At 38.7% G+C, this 22093-nt stretch overlaps 1 protein-coding gene across 33 annotated transcripts in view; it reads left to right on the top strand.

Annotated features, from left to right (window-relative positions):
* Positions 1-22093, top strand: part of RIMS1 (regulating synaptic membrane exocytosis 1) — a 537571-nt gene that overhangs the window by 259676 nt on the left and 255802 nt on the right. The gene's annotated exons all lie outside the window — the stretch shown is intronic.

The following is a 22093-nucleotide window of genomic DNA, read 5'->3' as shown; positions in this document are numbered from 1 at the left end:
ATTTATGACATTTATTGATATGCAAATGTTGAACCACCCTTCCATCTCCAGGATAAGTTCCACTTGGTTGTGATGTAGGATCCTTTTGTTGTGGTTTTGGATTTGGTTTGCTACTATTTTGTTGAGAATTTTGCATTTATGCACTTCAAAGTTACAGCTCTGTATTGTTCTTTTAGTGTTGTGTCATTGTTGACTTTTTTAAAAAATTTTTTTTTGTTTATTTGAAAGCCAGAGTTACAGAGAGAGAGGAGAGTCAAAGAAAGATCTTCCATCTGCTGGTTCACTCCCCAAATGGCCACAATGGCTGGAGCTAGGCCGATCCAAAGCTAGGAGCCAGGAGTTTCTTCAGGGTCATCCATGTGGGTACTGGGAACCAAGCACCTGGGCCATCCTCTGCTGCCCTCCCAGTAGCATTAGCAGGGAGCTGAATCAGAAGTGGAGGAACTGGAACTTGACTGGCACCCACATGGAATGTCGGCATTGCAGGCAGTGGTTCCACCTGCTACCCCACAGTGCTGGCTCCATCATTGTTGACTTTTGGTATCAGAGTGATGCTTACCTGATAAAAATCCTGCAAGAGTTCTATCCTGTTCAATATTTTGCAGTTATTTGAAAGGATTAGAATTAGTTCTTCTTTAAATGTTTTATACTAGTAAAGTAGCCAAGACATCAGAAGTATTTTAATTACTGCTCTAATCTCATTGCTTGTTATAGCTCTGTTTAGATTTTTTGTACTTTCTTGGTTTCTTTTTAACTTATAAGTATCCATTTCATTGAGGTTTTTCAGTTTGCTAGCATATATTTTCTCACAGTAATTTTTATGATCTTTTGTATTTCAATGATGTTGCTTGTAATGTCTGCTTTTTTATCTCTAATTTTGTCTGCATTTATTCTCTTTATTTCTTTGTTAGTCTAGCTAAAGTTTTATCTATTTTGTTAGTCTCCTCAAAAATAGCATATTCTTTTGTTTATATTTTGTATTTTTTTACTTTCAATTTCATTTCTGTCTGCTTTGATTTTTTTTTTACTTTTTTTTTTTTTTTTAACAGGCAGAGTGGATAGTGAGAGAGACAGAGAGAAAGGTCTTCCTTTTGCTTTTGGTTCATCCTCCAATGGCCGCCACAGCTGGCGCGCTGCAGCCAGCGCACCACGCTGATCCGAAGGCAGGAGCCAGGTGCTTCTCCTGGTCTCCCATGGGGTGCAGGGCCCAAGCACTTGGGCCATCCTCCACTGCCTTCCGGGGCCACAGCAGAGAGCTGGCCTGGAAGAGGGGCAACCGGGAAAGAATCCGGCGCCCCAAGCGGGACTAGAACCCGGTGTGCCGGCGCCACTAGGTGGAGGATTAGCCTATTGAGCCATGGCGCTGGCCCTGCTTTGATTTTTATTATTTCTTGCCTCCTGCTAATTTGGGGTTTGGTTTGTTCTTTCTCTAAGTCATTGAAATGCATTATTAGGTCATTCATTTGAGATGTTTCTCTTTTTTAATGAAAACACTTAATGATTAGCTTCCATCTTAATATTGCTTTTGCTGTATCTCATAGATTTTACTATGTTGTGTTTTTATTTTCATTTATTTCAAGAAAGTTTTTGATTTCCTTTATTTTTCGGTGACTCATTGGTCACTCAGTAGCATGTTGTTTAATTTCCACATATTTGTTAATATTCTGTTGTTGCTCTTATTGATTTCTAGGTTTAATCCTTTGTGATCTGAGATGATACATAGTATGATTTTAATCTTCGTAAATTTACTGAGACTTGATATGTGACCTAATAGATGTTCTATCATAGAGAATATTCCATGTGCTGATGAGAGGAATATGTATTCTGTAGCTATGGATGAAATGTCTTAAATGTATGTTAGGTCCATTTGTTCATTAATGTGGTTCAACTCTGATGTATCTTTGTTGATTTTCTGTCTGGATGATCTCTACATTGATGAGAGTGGGTTATTGGATTCTCCCACTATTATCGTATTGTAGTCTATCATTCCCTTTACATCTAATAGTATTTGCTGTATATATCTGGGTGATCTTGGTGTGCGCATATATGTATTTATTATTGTTATGCTTTCTTGATGAATCAAGATATTTTGATCTACTTATCAAAATATTATGTCTTTTTTGTCTCTTTTTACAATTTTTGTTTTAAAGTCAATTTTATCTGTTATGAGGTTATCCACCCTAGCTTGTTTTTGATTTCCATTTCCCTGTTGCATCTTTTTTACAGACCTTTCACTTTCAGTCACTGTGAATCTTTATTTGTGAAGTGAGTTTCTTATATTCAACATATAGGGCATCCTTGATTTTTAATCCACCCAGCCAATCTAAATCTTCAGGCTGGGGAACTGAATACATTTATATTCAAGGTTAGTAGTGATAGATGAGCATTCATATTTGTCATTTTGTTGATTGTTATTTATTATACCTACTCTGTAGTGAATTTGGTAGTGTCATATATTTTCATGGCATTTATTTCTAATGTAGGACTCCGTTCACAATCTCTTGTCAGGCTGGTCTGGTGGTAGTGAATTCTTTGTTTCTTCTCTGGGAAATACATTTTCTTCCTCACTTCTAAAGGATAGCTTTTCTAGATATAATATTCTTCATTAGAAGTTTTTTAAAACTTTGGATATATCTCTCACTCTGTTCTAGCCTGAAGGGTTTATGCCTTTCTCTTACTGTCTTTGGAAACTTTCCTTGTCTTTAACTTTGCATATTAACTAAAATAAGCATTGGAGATCTTATTTGGTTGTGTTTGTTTGGGGTCCTTTGAGATTTCTATACCTGGATATTCATGTCTCTTTCAGGATTTGGGAAGCTTCAAATATTATTTCATTTAACAGGTTCTCAATCTTCTTATCTCCTTCAGGAATCTCTACAATATGAAGAGTTGGTGGTTTAATGGTTTCCCATATTTCAAATAAGCTTTTTTCATTTTTTTAAGATTATTTTTATGTATGTGATTGCATTATTTTAAAGTCTTTTTCTGTAGATCAGAAATTCTTTCTTTCTTGATCTTTTTTGCCATTGAAACTGTCAATGGTATTTCACTGATTGAAATTTTCATCTCCAAAATTTGTGTTTGTTTCTTATTAATGACATATCTTCTTAGTGAATTTTTCATTCATTTAATCCTTTTATTTCCTCTTTTTTAACTTTTTTAAAGATTTATTTCTTTGAAAGTTGCAGAGAAACAAGAGAGGCAGGGAAGGAGGGAAGGAGAGAGAAAGAAAGAAAGGTATCTTCCATCTGATGGTTCCTTTTCCAAATGGCCACAAGCAGCCGGGGCCAGGCCAGGCCAAAGCCAGCAGCCAGGAGCTTCTTCTGGGTCTCCCACATGGGTTCAAGGGTCCCTAGGACTTGGACTATCTTATGCTGCTTTCCTAGGCACATTAGCAGGGAGCTGGATTGGAAGTGGAACAGCCAGGACTTGAACTAGAGTCCACATGGGATTCCAGTGTCACAGGTTGTTGTTTATCTACTATGCCACAATACTGGCTACTGGTTTCCTCATTTCTTTTTTTTTTTTTTATTTGAAAGGCAGAGTTACAGAGAGGCAGAGGCAGGGCAGGGAGGGGAGGGGAGAGGTCTTCCATCTGCTGGTTCACTCCCCCATATAGCTGCAATTGCTGGAGCTGCACCCATCTGAAGCCAGGAGCCAGGAGCCTTGTCCACGTCTCTCATGCAGATGCAGGGGCCCAAGGACTTGGGCCATCTTCTGCTGCTTTCCCAGGCCATAGCAGAGAGCTGGATCAGAAGTGGAGCAGCTGGAACCTGAATTGGTGCCCATATGAGATGCCAGCACTGCAGGCGGCAGCTTTACTCACTAAGCCACAGCTCCATCCCCTTTCTTCATTTCTATAAGTTGTCTATCTGTATTCTCTTGCATCACATTGAGTTACCTTACAATCATTATTTTGAATTCTGTTTCTGGTGTTACATAGGTTTCCTTTGCTCAGGCTCTGTTTATGGATAACTATTGTGTTCTTTTGGAGGTGTACTGTTACATTGCTTCTTCATATTTCCTGTTTCCTGACATTGATGCCTGTGCATCTGATGAAATACTCCATTTTTCTTTGTTGGAGAGTTTTTACTGGAAAAAAAGAGTATATTCTTTAGATGGAATACAGTATATCATTTGGCTTGTTGCTTTGGCTTTGGTTCTTGCTTATGCCACCTATGAGTTACTTCTTTTGCTTTAATCAATGTCAGCTATGTCTATAAGTGACCTAGTGGTCTATTCTACTGTAGCTTATACGGATAGAAGTATGACTTTGAGGAGAATGCTAGCATCATAGTGTTTGTATCTTCAGTCCCCAGAAGGTTGGGATCAATTACAGTAGGGATTGTGATAGCCAGGAACTTGTTCTTGGTGCTGAAGTACAAAAAGAAGGGCTATCACCTTACCCCATCGGCAAGCTGAAGTGATGCTGGAGCTTATGGCACCAGTATCTGTATCTCTAGAACTGTGTGATGTGTATTGGCCTTTTTTCAGTTCCTGCTTAGAGACTGCAACTGGTGCTGGTGCTTTAATACCAACAGCCCTAACCCCTCTACTGAGGGATGTGAACTGAACCCTGCCCTGGTCCTACTAGGTGACTACAAGGAATACAGATGTTTTGCACTGGTTGGTATGAATCTAGAGAGGTGGAATGCAGGCAGATTTCCCCTAGTTCATACCAGATATATCCCAGTGGGTTTTGGGAAATTAGTATTGATTCTCCCAATCAATTGGTTGCAGGTATAGTGGGTGTATTACCCAGATTTCTCAGGGTGAGAACTGTTGGGGATAATAGTGGCCACCTGAATGAAGCAGAGTGATGAATATAGAGCCCTAGAGGTACCATGAGTGAAAGTGAATTACTCCGGCTGGCGCCGCGGCTCACTAGGCTAATCCTCCACCTTGCGGCGCCGGCACACTGGGTTCTAGTCCCGGTCGGGGCGCCGGATTCTGTCCCGGTTGCCCCTCTTCCAGGCCAGCTCTCTGCTGTGGCCAGGAGTGCAGTGGAGGATGGCCCAAGTCTTTGGGCCCTGCACCCCATGGGAGACCAGGATAAGTACCTGGCTCCTGCCATCGGATCAGCACAGTGCGCCGGCCGCAACGCACCGGCCGCGGCGGCCGTTGGAGGGTGAACCAACGGCAAAGGAAGACCTTTCTCTCTGTCTCTCTCTCTCTCTCTCACTGTCCACTCTGCCTGTCAAAAAAAAAGAAAGAAAGTGGATTACTCCAAAGATTATAATACCAACGTGAACAGTCTTAGTTCCATAAAGCACAGATGTATAACTGTCCCTCATCCTCATAAGGCACACAAGGTGTTGCTGGAGTTGGTGCCTGAGGCTCCCAGAACCCTGAGCTAGGAAGTCCAGAGGGAACTTTCAGATCATCTCTATTTCTGGAGGGACTACTACTGGTGCTAGCCTCAAGAAGCTGAGAAGAAACCCCTGATATCAGTTAGATAGTGTTAACACAGCTCTGGATTTAATGCCCAAAACTCCCACCATTGCAGGAAGCAGGGTGTCTGCTCTCAGCCCAGCAAGTTGCATGACGTTAGTTTTGGTCACTGCTGTCAAGCAACAGATCAGAGAGCAGCTGTGTGACAACACAGCCAGCTGAGTCCAGTGCTCTGTGAGGGTTTTGGGGAAGGGAGGCAGGCAATGTGGCTTTGCTTTTCAGAGCCAAGCAGTCACTTAGACCTCAGCCAGCTTCCCAGGGTGGAGCTAAAGTCAGTGGGGACTATGGAATTCTCCCTCAGCCAAAACTCAGTGTCAGGGAGTGAGGCAACTTCTGACATTGACTTGGGAAGATGCTGACTTCCAGCCAGCATCTGGCTGTACGACATGGCTGGGAACAACAATGTTTCCTTACTATCTGTCTCATGAAGTCCCTGTTCTTCCCTGTTCTGTCACTTCTCCAGTCATTCCCTAAGCAACATGGTCCTTCCTTTGTTTTGCATGTTATCTTCTACAGCTGAGGTCAGAGTGTCTTCTCTCTATTCACCCATCTTGGGTCTTCTCTAAATTCAATTTTATTTGTTGATTCTGTTTGCTTTCTGAGCTTGCTTTGCTCTTGTATCCTAAAAATAAGATGTGATTTTTTTTACAAAAGTTTAGTATATGTGATATTAATAATGCAAAATTGTATATGCACATCTGTGTGTTTATGTGTTATGTGTGTTAAAAAGTACAGAAAAGTTACATTTTGAACTAACTCTTTATTTGTAGGGATACCCTTAATATATTGTTGTTTGAAAAAAATCAAACTGCCATGGAATGTGTGTTTTTTATTTTTCAAAACAATTTGTTAATATATAATATAAAACTTGTCTCTTTCAAGTATACAGTTCAGTGTTCCTTTGTAATTTACTCAGTGATGCCATCATCACTCATAATTCAGTTTGAGAAGATTTTATTCCCACATAAGGTCTTTATGCCTATTTAAAATTAGTCCTCTTTCCCTTTCCAGTTCCAGGCAATCACGAATCTACTTTCTGTTTTTATGAATTTACCTCCTCTGGATTTTCCAAATAACTGAAGATAAATCAATTTTGTATGAGTAAATAAGCTTACATGTGTTGATATGAACAAGGGGAAAGCTGAGGAAGGATACAAATCTGACTGTAGACATTGACTAAAATCAGAAGGCTGGGATGAGAGCATTCTTTTTAAAAAATACTAACTCAACAAAAAAATATCAACAGGAAATTCACAAAAGGTACTTGACAAATAGCAAAGAAATACATTAAGAAAAATCACCTATGATGAAGAGTAAAATATTTTCACTATCTGACTTCAGAAGACTAATAACATTGTTTTGATGGGGGATTTTGAGGAATGGTCATTATCATGCATTGCTGTTGGGAGTTCTAAGTAATTTAGTGTGTTTTGAAGTACAATTTATTAGCATCTTTCATTATTTAAAGTGAATTTACTGTGAACAATTTCCATTTTATCTTTCCAAATCCTAGGGAAATTGCATGAGCAGTATTTTATTTTGTAACAGTAAAACAGAGACCCTTTACACATTGACACATGTGCTTGTTATGTATGTATGCAAATACACATGCATATAGATAAACACACAAACACACAATATAGTATAGTATTGTAAGGAGACACATGAGGAGAGTCTGGGCACTACCAGGACCTAAAAGGTTATCCTCTTCAGCACCATCTTCCAAATTGGTCTCATCTTCTCTTGCAGGACCCTTCACATAATCCCGGCAGTATGCACTAGTCTCTTCTGTTTACAGACTCACCAAGCAGGGTCTTTCCATTTTTCCTCTCCCTAGAATGACTCTTCCTTCATACGTGAGTCCAGCTATGGTTTGGGTCTCTGTTCTCAGCCTCACATAAGAAAGGTCCTTTCTAAAACCTCCCGCTATGGTAGCATGCCTATTCATGTCTCCAGTTACTCCCTAACCCTTTATTCCTATTTACATACCTTATAGCACTACCTCACTTCACATAGATTACCAGTGTGTCTGATTATTGATTGCTACTTCCTGTGGGAATATAAGCTTTCTAATGATGAGGACTAGTTGCTTCTCTAAGGCCTTATTAGTGCCTTCCTCCATGCTGGGCACTAAATAAAAAGTATGTGTGAATGAGTGGACTAGATTGAAACAGTTACCAGAACTTGTAGGAGAGGAAAATTTCAGATTTCAGTTTTAATCTATGTAATTCTTCATTTTTAGTATTTTTAAAAAAACATGTTTACTTATTGGTATGCTATATTTTAAGGTGGTATATATTTACATATTAGATACACTACTTTTTACTAAGTCATTTAAAAAACCACAGATCAAAAGAAAATTAGTTTCTCACTTTACCAAATTAATCCGAGAAACATGATTTTTAGTTATATTTGTCGCTCCCCCTCTTCGTGGAGGAACGAAACTGGACCCTGCGCTGTTCTTTTGTCTGCTCGGCCCTCCCCGGGTTTGCTGCTGGTTCTTCCCGGGTTGGCTACCGTCCCTTCCACCTCCGTGGAAGGGCGGTTCCCCCTGCCACTTTCCCCACTTCCGCGGGGGAGAGGCACACCACCGGCCGGCTCTCTCAGGGGCTACACAGGTGTTCCTCTTAGATGTTCCTGGTACATGTTGTCTCTCTCCTCCTTTATAGTCCTCTTCCGCCAATCCCAACTCTGCTACCCACACGCCGAGTACGCTGCTCTCCTCCAATCAGGAGCAGGATCAGCTCCTGCAGGTCATCACTCAAGTTGGCGAGAGGCAGCTGCGTAGAAGTTGTTACTCCCTTCTCAGCGCCATATTGTGGGAGAGCAGATGCATAGAATAAGTCTTAATTCCAGTAACAGTCTAGTCCGAGTTGCTCCCCACAATATTATTCCAAATTACCTAAATTATTGAAAACTTAAAATAAATTAAAGGTCCTCATTTTAGATAAGGTAAGACATTTGAACTTTGATTTGTGATAGTACAGGAATAATTATGAGGAAAATAGCAGTTCATTTCTTTGTATTTAACTTTTGTGGAGTAACTGTAGCATTGGTCCAGATGGACAGGGAGCAGCCTCCCATATTTCTACTACTATAAAGGAAAAAAAAAAAAAAAACCTCTTTTTGTAGACGTCTAATTTCTAAGAGAAGCCGTGTTGTTGTAGCAAACTGTTTAAAGCAGTGATTTATAGTAAATACTGAGTATTTCTTCTATTGCAATCTGATTTTTTTTAAAAAATCACTTGAGCTTATCAGCCTTGCTTAAAAAAAAAGTTTTCCTCATTTTACAACATTGCAAATTTCCAATTACCAATCAGAAGCATTGGGTCTGTTTAAAGTAAAATTTTACGTTCCTACTAGTAATAGAGCTGAAAAGTCAGAAATTATGTGGGTAACATAATAAAATAGAGGCAGAGCATTCTGTAATGAAAATATCCGGATTCTGAACCACTCTAAGTAAGGTATCTCAGCATTCAGAGTTTTTAAAGATGAATACTTTGTCCTCAGAAGTTAGAGTCTTAGAAAGAGGAAATACTCTGTTATATAGTATGATGCATTCTGATTAAATATTTCCACATGATGTGATTGTTGTATTTAAACTTAATGCCCTAAGCTCCTTAGGATGGTTATTTTTATTTTGGTCCATTTCATAAAAAAGGACACTCATTTCATCAACAGAGGGCAGACCTTTTTGTGTGGATGCTGTGGAACCCGTCACAGCCCAGGGGTATTCTGATCAAAAATGACAGCCTCTAGACTTCATGTCCCATCTTCAGTAGGTTCAGAACCAACAGAATTCTCAGTTCATATTTTCATATACCTAAGAAACATCAACATTTACATAATACAGACTCAAGTATAATTGTTTTCCAAGTTTTATCACTGATCTAAAAATGTATAGTCTTCCTAAGGGTTTTGAGTTGAGAACAAGCCTAGGAGGTAAAGGGAATCATCTCTGGATGTTCATTTTCTTTTTCCTTTACCCACTTGGCAGTCAAACTTCGTAATCTACCACATTACCTGACTTAAGTGCAGTAAGTTGTACTTACCTTTCATTTTTTGACAGGCATGGATTTCCTTACTGCCAACAATACTTTTTTTAAAGTTTTTATTTATTTATTTGAGAGGTAGAGTTACAGACAGTGAGAGGGAGAGACACAGAGAAAGGTCTTCCTTCTGTTGGCTCACTCCCCAAATAGTCACAACGGCTGGAGCTACGCCGATCTGAACCCTTGAGCCAGGAGCTTCTTCCATGCGGGTTTAGGGCCCAAGCACTTGGGCCATTTTCTACTGCTTTCCCAGGTCACAGCAGAGAGCTGGATTGGAAGGGGAGCATCTAGGACTTGAACTGGTGCCCATATGGGATGCTGGCACTGCAGCCGGAGGATTAACTTACTGTGCCATGGCGCTGCCCCCCCCCAACGATACTTTGATAGACCTTTCTGTACATCCTCTAGGAGTAAATAATTTCTTGCCAATGTTTTCACTCATGGAGAGTTTAACAGATTGAAACAGATCTACTAAGCTAGCCATCTAATAACAGTTACGAAGTTCATAGAAAGATTAATTGTAAAGTTACTTGCTCTATGCGTGCATGGAGGAGTGACATAAGAAAAAAGCCAGCTCCTCTCCAGCAGATACAGTGCAAGCCAAATGTACATGACAGAATCAGTGTGCTGTTAATGGAGAATAGCTCCAAAGTGGCATCCATGCTATTAATTTCCCAATCCTCACCTTCCTCTAAAGGATTTAAATACACCTTGAAATTTTGTGAATTTAAGTTAAATGAGCAATAGAATTAGCATCTGTTGTTGTTACAGTTGGTAAATTAGGGGCTGCAATTTGAGACAAAGATCTCATTTAAAAAAGTACATTGTCCCTAAGAATGATAATGTTGAGTAGTGGCCAAAATGTTTAGTGTTCAAATGTATAAAATTTCTCTTCAAATGAAGATGAAATGAAGAGACACCTAATTAATTTTTCTTCATATTTTGACATTATATAAATTTAAACTTTACTACACAATTTAAATAATCTAGGGAAAAGTATATAGAGAAATTCTAAGTTTATAAGAAATATTTAAGGAAACTGAGAACAATTACTGGGTGCCATATTTTTAAAGTATGTTTTTCATAACCCAATATGCTTAGAGTAGTGTTGATGTAAAGAAGGGTGGTGATAGAAATTCTGAGTCACTAGACTTGGATTCAGGTGGTCTGTTTTCATCTTAGGGCTGCTCATCAAATGTGACTGTGCACAAGTTATCCAAATGCAGTTTCCTTCCCTAGGAAGTGATGGATATTGGGTTAGATGGCCTATTAGCTTCCTTCAAATTCTAACATTCTAGTAATAAAAGGTTTATACTTTGTGCTCTTTAGATAAAATATCTTTTATCATGTTTTTAAAACAAATATTAAAAGTAACATTTTGCATTTGCCTTAGTGGTTAATGGGTGTAAAATATTTTTATGATGTCTTATAGGAGATCATTTTAAAATTTGTAAACAAAGCCTGGAGTGGAAGCTAATTTGATTTCTGTGTTCCTCTAAATATCAAGCACCATTCTAGCCACTCTTAACATAAATTATCTTTTACAAGTGAAAAAAATCATTATACTAAGCATTAATATTCTCTTTTTATAGAGAAGGAAATCCAAGCCCAAATTGACTCACTGCGTTTCCCAAGGCAATAGATGTATTAGTGTGCCTGACACCAAATACTGTGTTTTTCAGCTACAGTACCATTTTAAATGAAATGCCTTTTTATTCCTTGGAATAAAATGAGATATTTTTATTATTTTAAATTGATGTGCTGATTGAAATTGGTAGAACATAAGAAACGACCAGCATGTATTCCAGCAGGTTACACAGTAAATTGCTTGGCTCTAATATGACCTCTTTCCATTTCCTGAGAAAAATAGCCATTATTCATATACTGTTTCTGAAATCAGAACTCATTCTCAGATCATATATAATAATGCGGAAAATAGCTGTTTTAATGAGTGGTTGCAGACTTCTCTCAGTGTGAAATCTCTGTCAAATAACATTTTCCATTATGTATATAGAAATGAGGTTAACTCCAGCTTAAAATTAAGCAGGAATCATCTTTCAGTGACAGGTGTTTCTGTTATGTTATGATATCATTTCCAAGGTAACTAAACAGAGCACCATAAAGGAAGGATTATGTTAGCAGGTGTGAAATAAACAGCAGGAGAACACTTTACAAAAACTTTATGAAATGTTATAAAGAGATGACATTTTTGGTAAACATTGCCACCAGCAATATTACATATGGAGTTAGGGAAGGAATAAAAAATGTACCTAGGATATTAAGTACATAGTGGGAACTAGTCCAATGTTAATTTGTTCGCTCTAGAGGAATTCTTGCAAACAGATTTCTGCTCAGTAGAGTTGTTATGAAGCAGACTATTTTTGCTAGTTCTTTGGTGACCATCTTACGTTAGTCGCAATATGTTGGTAAGTTATGGATACAATCATGTCCAGATTATAGTGATAATGGTGGTTTATGTTTTCCTTTGTATTTTTTAAATTAATTTTTTTAATTTCTTTTTGACATGTAGGCTTATCATAAAATTCTCTTAAATTGCTGATTATCTTAAGAATGTGAGCTTAAGTAAACCTAATTTCTTAGATGTGTGGTTAGCAGTTTCTTAGAGGACGAAAGACCTTAGAAAACAGATGTTGAGCTGGTCTTGCTTCTTTTTGAAGTTGTTATTTATTTATCTACTTGAGAGAATGATAGAAGGCAATCCATGTCTCCTATGTGGGTGACAGGAACCTTGAGCCATCACCACTGCCTCCCAGGGTGTGTATGCAGTGGCAAAAGGATGGAGACAGGAATTGGAGCCAGGGAATACAACCAGGAACTTTGATGTGGGATGCAGGCATCTTAACTGGTATCTTACAGACTAAGCTAAATGCCCACCCCTGGTCTTGTTTCTATTCAATTAATAAGGAATATCAGAATAGGAAATTGGTGGTTAGTATTGTGGCCCAGTGACAAGTTGTGACTTGCAAAGCCAGAAATCCCTATCGCAGTGCTGGTTTGAATCCTGGCTGCTCTGTTTCCATTCCACCTTCCTGCTAATGTGCCATGGAAGGCAACTAGCAGATGATGGTGTATGTGCTTGGGTTTCTGCACCCACATGGGAGACTGGACAGAGTTCCTGAATCCTGGCTTTGGGTTGATCCAACCCTGGGTTTGCAGCCATTTGGGGAGTGAACCAGAGGATAGGTCTTTGTATCTCTGTCCTCCTCTCTTTCTCCCACACTGTTGTTCTGGCTACATGTAAGTAAATATATATTTATACCAGAGAGTTGCTTTAAGAGCATATTTCTGGAGAAGAGACAATCAGTTTTAATTACCCCATGAAATCTGGCAACATAAAGCATTCCCAACAAATCGTGTTTACAAAGTCTCAACCATATTTTCTTGATATTTGAGAAGAGTGGCAAATTTGAGATTAGGAGATCTTGGTAAAGAGAGGGATACAGACAAGAGGTGGAATCAATGGAGGGCAGAAAGGTATGTGGTATTTCACAGCTTCTTTGATCATGAATTGTAATTCTGTAAGTTCAAACTTTGGTGACCAACAGACCTTCCTAACCAAACTGCAGTTTCTTTTTTTTTTTAACTTTTATTTAAAGAATATAAATTTCCAAAGTACAGCTTATGGATTACAATGGCTTACCCCCCAATAACTTCCCTCCCACCCGCAACCCTCCCCTTTCCCGCTCCCTCTCCCCTTCCATTCACATCAAGATTCATTTTCAATTCTCTTTATATACAGAAGATCAGTTTAGCATATATATTTTTTTTAATCTTTTATTTAATGAATATAAATTTCCAAAGTACGACTCATGGGTTACAATGGCTTTCCCCCCCATACCGTCCCTCCCACCCACAACCCTCCCCTTTCCCACTCCCTCTCCCCTTCCATTCACATCAAGATTCATTTTCGATTATCTTAATATACAGAAGATCAGCTTAGTATACCTTAAGTAAGGATTTCAACAGTTTGTTCCCACACAGAAACATAAAGTGAAAAATAATAGATGATTTTTTTTAAATGATGATGAAATCAGATCAGACCTATTGTCATGTTTAATCCCAGTGAGAGTCAAGTCTCTCAGTTTAGCATATATTAAGTAAAGATTTCAACAGTTCGCACCCACATAGAAACACAAAGTGAACAATACTGTTTGAGTACTAGTTATAGCATTAAATCTCAATGTACAGCACATTAAGGACAGAGATCCTACATGAGGAGTAAGTGCACAGTGACTCCTGTTGTTGCCTTAACAAATTGACACTCTTGTTTATGGCATCAGTAATCACCCTAGGCTCTTGTCATGAGTTGCCAAGGCTATGGAAGCCTTCTGAGTTCACCAACTCTGATCATATTTAGACAAGGTCGTAGTCAAAGTGGAAGTTATCTCCTCCCTCCAGAGAAAGCTACCTCCTTCTTTGATGACCTGTTCTTTCCACTGGGATCTCACTCACAGAGATCTTTCATTTAGGTCATTTTTTTTTTTTCCAGAGTGTCTTGGCTTTCCATGCCTGAAATACTCTCATGGGCTTTTCAGCCGGATCCGCATGCCTTAAGGGCTGATTCTGAGGCCAGACCAAACTGCAATTTCAGTGTAGGATGACTCCTCAGGCCACAAGAAAGGGGGCATAATTTTCAAGCACAACAAATAACTCTTCTACGTTATCATATGTCTGTATATTTTCTGCTAGAAGCCTGACACTTCAACAACAAATGCACAGAGGTGGACAAAGCACCATTTCTTGGGTAGCTTGTCCATGGTCATAACAGGTGGTAAATCACAGAGGTAGACTTGGACAAGTCAAAGATGGAAGCCTGAAATGCAAGCCAGGTCTTTATATATATTTAGTATATTATCGTGATCAAATGACACATTCTAGAAGTGTCCCTACTAATATATTTTAAAATATTTATTTACTTACTCAGAAGTTAGTGTGACACAAAGAAAGGGAGAGATGGAGACAGACAAAAAGAGAGGAAGATAGCTATCTGCTGGTTCACTGACAAAATGCCCTCTATATAGCCAGGGAAAGGCCAGGCTGAAGCCAAGAGGCCGTAACTCCATCTGAGTCTCCCACATGAGTGGAAAGGACCTGAGTACTTAGGCCATCACATGTTGGTTTCCCAAACTGATTAGCAGGAAGCTGGATTTGGAAGTGAAGCAGCCAGGACTCCAACTGACAATCTAATAGGGGATGACATATCACAAGAGATGGCTTAACCTACTATGCCACAATGCTAGCCCCCATTTTAATATGCATTTGTTTATTTATTTATTTGAAGGTGGGGGAGGGAGAAAGCCTGAGAAAGATAGCAGTCTCCAATCTGTGGGTCTGTTCCACAGATGCCCACATTGGATGGAGCTCCACTGGACCAAAGCAGAAACCTGGAATACAACCCAGATCTCCCATATAGGTGATAGGAACCCAATTTCTTGAGCCATCACTGCTGCCTCCCAAGCTTTGCATTAGCAGAAGACTGGAGTCAGGAGCCAGATTAAGTTATCAAGCCCAAGTACTCCATCTTAAACAGCATCTTACATGCTATGCTAAGTGCCTACCTGCAACTTTTTTGACATCTTTAAAGGCATCTTTATGTAGTCTGTTCTGAACTGTGTCACCAACTTTAGCTTCAAAATGTCCTTGTGCATTCTGTATCCACTGTGCATGTGCATATGTGTACTTGTGTATTTGGTGTTATCATGGTGCTCACAGAGATTTTCACAGTAGCAGAACTTTAAAATAGAAGCAGGATATGCATATACATGTGTGTGTGTGTGTGTGTGTATTCCTCTCACACTGTTCTTCCTTAAAACATCCTAACTAATTAAATTTTGACTCCTTGGGCTCTGAATCAGTTTGCTTATCTTCAAAATAAGGGAGTTGACTTCATTGATTCTTTTTCAGCTTTAAATTCTAGATCTGGATCAGGGTATGTATTGATTTTTTAAAGCATCAGTAAGGACATTTCTCCTCAGTGTAGAGCAGACATTTGAAGTGACTGTATCTCAAGACTTATTAATCTTCACCTTTGCAAGAACTGCAATAGCATATTGTTCTCATAAAAATATAGCACAAATTAAATTTTTACATAGCCACTTTACAATCTCTGTTATCTCTAAAATGCTAAAGTAAATACATTGTAAATTTATTTCAATACTTATGCAACAAAATCAAAATAAATATCATCATATTGCATTACAAATCAGCTAAAACCACTTGCAGTACACTTGTAGTTGTGCAATATTAGGTTTATATACATGATGCACCAAGGGAGAATGTTCCAGCTGAGTCTTATGAAAGGTTCTGATAACTATTCAGGAGAAGTATCCCTAATTTGATTGGCCAGTTGCTTTTATTTGATGTGATGATTATTTTGATAGAAGATTACCAAGGCTTATACAAAAAGCATGACAATCACTAACAATGTCTCCTTAAATACATTACTTTGGAAAATCTGAAGAGTCTAACAAAACTGTTACATGTATGCGTTTCATTGCACAGGTCAATGTAATGCTACAGAAACATTTTTTTATATTTTAAGATGCTCAGAGTTTTAAAAGCATAAGATATGAAAGGTCCAAATTTGTTTGGCTGCCTCTAGATTTAAAGTATGCAAGAGGAGACACTGTTGAGAACATAACTCTCACCTAATGAAGGCATTGAATTAATTATAAGCATGAAAATGCTATTGATTATATTGCTTCATGATATCTCTGCTACTCTGAAATGAATTATTTCTGCTTTACAGAATACCTGATTCCCGGAATGAATTTATATATATATATATATGAATTATTTATATTTTATTTGTATATTATATATATATATATTCTTGGTACGTGTGTTGTGTGTATGTGTGTATGGAACACCTATATGTGGAACAGCTATAATTGTAACATACTAGGAGGATAATTACATTTACTAAATAAATCTTAAGATCCTCTCTGTGTGTCTGTCCCTCTCTCTGTTACTCTGCCTTTCAAGTAAAAATAAATAAATCTTAACAAAACCAATCATCTACATGCTATGAGAAGTTAACAAAGGTGAAAGAAACTGGTGAGATGAATGACTGAAATTAGCAAGATGGGAGAATTGAGCTTTCTACTACTGTCTCCTTACAGATGTACTGATTTTGACGGCTGCCCACAAATAACAATATCTTCTTGAATGTCTGGGAATCATTTATGGGAAGTCCCAGTACATTGTTGGAGCATGGAATCCAAGAACAGACACTTTGGGGAGAGTAAAAGGAACAATTTTACCTTGCCTGCATCACTTTCCTCAAGGCAGCACAGCTCAGTGCCCACAAAAACTGTTTGTCCCTCAGTTTCTCCCCCAGAGGATTGTGAGTGTGTAATGCATGGGGTCTTGGCTCCACTAGGTATGCACAATGCTGCCCAAGAGGCCCACTTCCTGTTTGCCTCATCAGATGATTGAGAAATCTGCATTGCTGAATACCTAGGAGAGGCTGGGGAGCAGGGAAGCAGACAGATCCTACTAGGGACTCCATGGATTCATTAAGAAACTGTCCACCCGCCACTTGGGACACCTCTCCTGTGGACCCCCAACCAGCTAACCCACGAGTACTCCAAATGGATATTTCCTGTGTGCCCTACAGACAGCAAGTACAAGTGTCTTGAATGGAGAGTTGACTTAACTCTGTGAGCTTGGAATAAATGCACAGAAAAATGAGTGTTTCAGGGCATTTCTCTAGGGAAAACCACTGCAGATCTCATAACATGGTCAGGCTTTTCAGGCTAGCAAGAAGGTATGGAACCATGAAAACATGGATAGTCGAAGCAATCTTGGGCAAGAAGAACAAAGCTGAATGTATCACACTTCTTTATTAAAATTATATCATAAAAGTATTGTCACTGAGGCCAACACCCTGGCATAGCAGGCTAATCCTCAGCCTGCTGTGCTGGCATCCCTTATGAGTACCAGTTAGTCTCCTGTCTGCTCCTCTTCGAATCCAGCTCTCTGCTTATGGCCTGAGAAAGCAGTGGAAGATTGCCCAAGTGTTTGGGCCCCTGCACCCAAGTGGTAGACCCAGAAGAAGCTCCTGGCTCCTGGCTTTGGATCAAACCAGCTCTGAATATTGTGGCCATCTGGGGAGTGAGCCAGTGAATGGAAGATCTTTCTGTGTCTCTAACTCTTTCTGTAACTTTACCTCTAACATAAAAAAAAAAAAAAAAAAAAAAAAATTGTCATCAAGACAGTATGGTACTGGAATTAAAAAAAAGACATAAAGCACAATGGAACTGAATAGAGCTCCCAGAAAGAGGCTTATAGATTTATAGTCAGTTGATTTGGACATCTTTAACAAAGATGTCAATGGGTAAAGGATAGTGTCTTCAAGAAACGCTGTTAGAAAACATGAATTATCCATATGGAGGAAGGGGGAGAGAGAGAGAGAGAATGAGTGCAATGAGGGAAAGGAAGTAATAAGTTTGATCTTTTTTACCGTGCACAAAAAAATTGAAAATTATGTCTTCACAAAAATTAAAAGGAAGGAAGGGTATTGGTGGAGGGAAAAGGAGTAGGGCGGAAGTGTGGTTATCTTCTTATAACAGAACCTGAAATCTGTTCTCTCTCTATTTTTTGAAAGAAAGGTATTAAAAACTTAAATTAAATACCTGAAACCATAAAACCCCAGAAGAATATATAATAGGGAAAACCATTGGGACATTGGTTGTGATAATGATTTTTTTGGATATGACACCAAAAGCACAGGCATCAAAAGCAAAAATATAAAAGTCAGGATGATTCAAACTTAAAAAGTTCAAACTAAAATGTTTTTGCATAGCAAAGGAAGCAATAAAAATAATGAAAAGAAACCTATTGAATAGGAGAAAATATTTGCAAACCATGTGTCCAATAATTGGTTAATATCCTAGATATGTATGAAACTTAGGCAACTCAGTAATGTACAAACACGCCTATGAAAATGGTCAAAGGACCTAAATAGACATTTTTGCAAAGAAGACTAAAATGACAGATGAACCTAAAGAACAATATTAAAGTGAAATAAGCCAGGCACAGAAGGACAAATACCATATGATTTCACTTAGATGTGAATTCTAAAAAAAGTTGAACTCAGAGAGTAGGGGAGTGGTTGCCGTGCAGAGGCTGGGGTGAGAGAAATGGGGAGATGTCAGTTAAAGGGCACAAACTCCCTCGTAAGATGAGGAAGTTCTGGAGACCTCATGAATAGTATGATGACTCTAGTTAAAAATGATATATTTGTACGGGGCCGGCACCATGGCTCACTTGGTTAATCCTCCACCTGCGGCGCTGGCATCCCATATGGTGCCGTGTTCTAGTCCTGGTTGCTCCTCTTCCAGTCCAGCTCTCTGCTGTGGCCCGGGAAGGCAGTGGAGGATGGCCCAAGTGCTTGGGCCCTTGCACCCATGTGGGAGACCAGGAGGAAGCGCCTGGCTCCTGGCTTTGGATCGGCTCAGCGCTGGCCATGTCATCCATTTGGGGAGTGAACCAATGGAAGGAAGACCTTTCTCTCTCTCTCTCTCTCTCTCTCTCTCTCTCTCTCACTGTCAAATAAAAATAATACTAATAATAATATATGTGTGAAGAGAGTAGATCTTATATCTCTCTCTCTCTCTGTCTCTTTCTCTCTCTCTCTCTCTCACACACACACACACACAGAAAAGGTAACTGTGATCTTATGTACCTGTTAATTCACTTGGTTTTGGTAATCACTACATAGTGTATAAATATACCAAAAGACTGGCTTGTGTGCCTTAGATATATATTAAAATTTTTACAGTTTTTAAACATTTTCTAGCATGCACATAAATTATACATATTTATGCAAATCATGCAATACAATAGAAGCTTATATTGTGTAATTTCTAATGAGGGAACACATATCTGTCTCCTCAAACATTTAACATTTCTTTGTGGTAAAAACATTCAACATCCTATCTTATAGATTTTTTTCAAATAGATATGCAGTACATGAATATTCTCTCTATTCACCCTACTGTGAAGTCTAACCACTGAACTTCTTACTCCCTTTAACTGTAACTTAGTATCAGTTAGCTAGCCTTTCCCCATGCTTCCATACCATCTTCATTACCCAGCCTTTGGTAACAGGCATTGATACTTTTAACTTCCATGGATTCACCGTTTCATATGGCATAAACTTTTTATTTGTCAATTATACACCAATAAATATAGAAAGAAAGAAAGTGAATTGGTTAATGTGAAATTTTTGCCAAATGTATAGCTATTTTATTCACATATAACTAAACAATTTACTAAGTAACATGTATTGAAATACATTATATGAATATGTGGCTACCAGAAAACCCAAGACATGTCTTTTGCAAGTATCTTGTGCTGAGTTATATTTAGAACAGGTAAGAATCACCTGCCAAAACAATAAAGAAATTGCTGTAATTTTAATGATAACAATGATGTTTTAAAAAGCAATGTGCCTGATTGTATGTAGGGATAATATTCAAAAAACAACGTAAGTTCCTAAAGTTTCCTTCTTCAGCATTGTCTTAGTTCTTTTGGCCTCTGGCAAGCCTACAATAATTTTAGAATCTCCTTATACCATCTTTGTTATATTCTTGGAAAACTTTTTCTGGTTTGCATGTGTGGAAATGGATTGCATCAAATATATAGAGGGGTTTTGGAACCACACATTCATACATCTGTTATTCTATAGGTAATGAATGTCCTTCAGTTTTTATGGTAGGTAAGGTCAAATTCTGCTCTGTTCTTCCATTTTCTTGCTGATTTTTATTCTGTATGTTCTATCATTTAATTTAAAATGTGTTTATGTTCCCCACTACTTTTGCGATTCACCTGTTTTTCTTTCATTTGTCAAGTTCTGATTTACATACCTTGCTATGTTGTTTAATCATATAAAATTTAATGTAATGTCCTTGGGATGAATTAATCAGTCATCATAATGAAACTGTCCTTTTGTCTCTAGTAAGGATATTAGTCTAGTCTACTAAAACTGTACTAGTTTCTTCTATTTAATGTGGGCATGATATTTACTTTTCTCTCTCTTCATTGCATATTTTTGTATCCTTATATTCATGGAATTCTCCTAATTAGCAAACCATTTGGTTAAATCTTTTACAAAATCTTGTGTGATGATTTTTTTTTTTTTTTTTGACAGGCAGAGTAGACAGTGAGAGAGAGAAACAGAGAGAAAGGTCTTCCTTTGCCATTGGTTCATCCTCCAATGGCTGCCACGGCCAGTGAACTGTGGCCTGCGCACCGCGCTGATCCAATGGCAGGAGCCAGGTACTTACCCTGGTCTCCCATGGGGTGCAGGGCCCAAGCACTTGGGCCATCCTCCACTGCACTCCCTGGCCACAGCAGAGAGCTGGCCTGGAAGAGGGGCAACCGGGACAGAATCCGGCACCCCAACCAGGACTAGAACCTGGTGTGCCGGTGCCTCAGGCAGAGGATTAGCCTAGTGAGCCGCGGCGCCAGCTTGTGTGATGATTTTTTTTAAGTTGGAACATTTTATTTGTTTACATACTATTTAATTGGCATTGTATTTGTATATAAGCTCAGCATAATACTTTTTTTCAGATTTATTTATTTGAAAGTCAGAGCTACACAGAGAGAGGAGAGGCAGAGAGAGAGGTCTTCCATCCACTAGTTCACTCCCCAGATGGCCACCATGGCTGGAACTACAGCGATCCAAATCCAGGAGCCAGGAGCTTCTTCTGGGTCTCCCATGTGGGAGCAGGGGCCCAAGGACCTGGGCCATCTTCTACTGCTTTCCCAGGCCACAACAGAGAACTGAATCAGAGGAAGAGCAGCCGGGACTTGAACTGGCGCCCATAAGGGATGCACTAAGCCACAGTGCCAGCCCCCATCATAATACTTTATATTATCTATTTCTCCTTTAATATATTTTTGAATTAGTTACATTAAGCATTCTGTCCTCCATAATTTTGTCAATAATATATTTTCTATTATTTTATTTTTATCCATAAATTATTACTCATACTTAGTATGGGTTAATATATTTACCACTTCTTCAAAAATATAAGAAATTTATACTATTTTTTAAAGATTTATTTATTTGAAAGTCAGAGTTACACAGAGGAGAGGCAGAGAGAGAAACACAGAGAGAGAGACAGACAGAGGTCTTCCATCCGATGGTCCACTCCCCAACTGGCCACGATGGCCAGAGCTGTGCCGATCTGAAGCCAGGAGCCAGGAGCTTCTTCCGGGTCTCCCACAAGGGTGCAGGGGCCCAAAGACTTGGGCCATCTTCTACTACTTTCCCAAGCCATAGCAGAGAGCTGGATCAGAAGTGGAGCAGCCGGGTCTCAAACCGGCGCCCATAAGGGATACCAGTGCCCATATGGGATGCTGGTGCTTCACAGCACCGGCCCCTACTTATATTATTTTATATATATATTAAAACATACTATTTTAATATGCTTTTTCCTGTAGAAACTTTTTGTTATTCTTATGATTTATTCTCTGGGATAAATACTTAATTATTCTTACCTACTAGCAATATTCATTTTTAAATATTTTATTTATATAAAAGAAACAATTTCTTATAT

The sequence above is a fragment of the Oryctolagus cuniculus genome, chromosome 5, assembly GCF_964237555.1.
Source record: "Oryctolagus cuniculus chromosome 5, mOryCun1.1, whole genome shotgun sequence".
Taxonomy (NCBI): Eukaryota; Metazoa; Chordata; class Mammalia; order Lagomorpha; family Leporidae; genus Oryctolagus; species Oryctolagus cuniculus.
The sequence above is the reverse complement of the archived record's forward strand: the minus strand, read 5'-3'. Positions and strand labels throughout refer to the sequence as shown.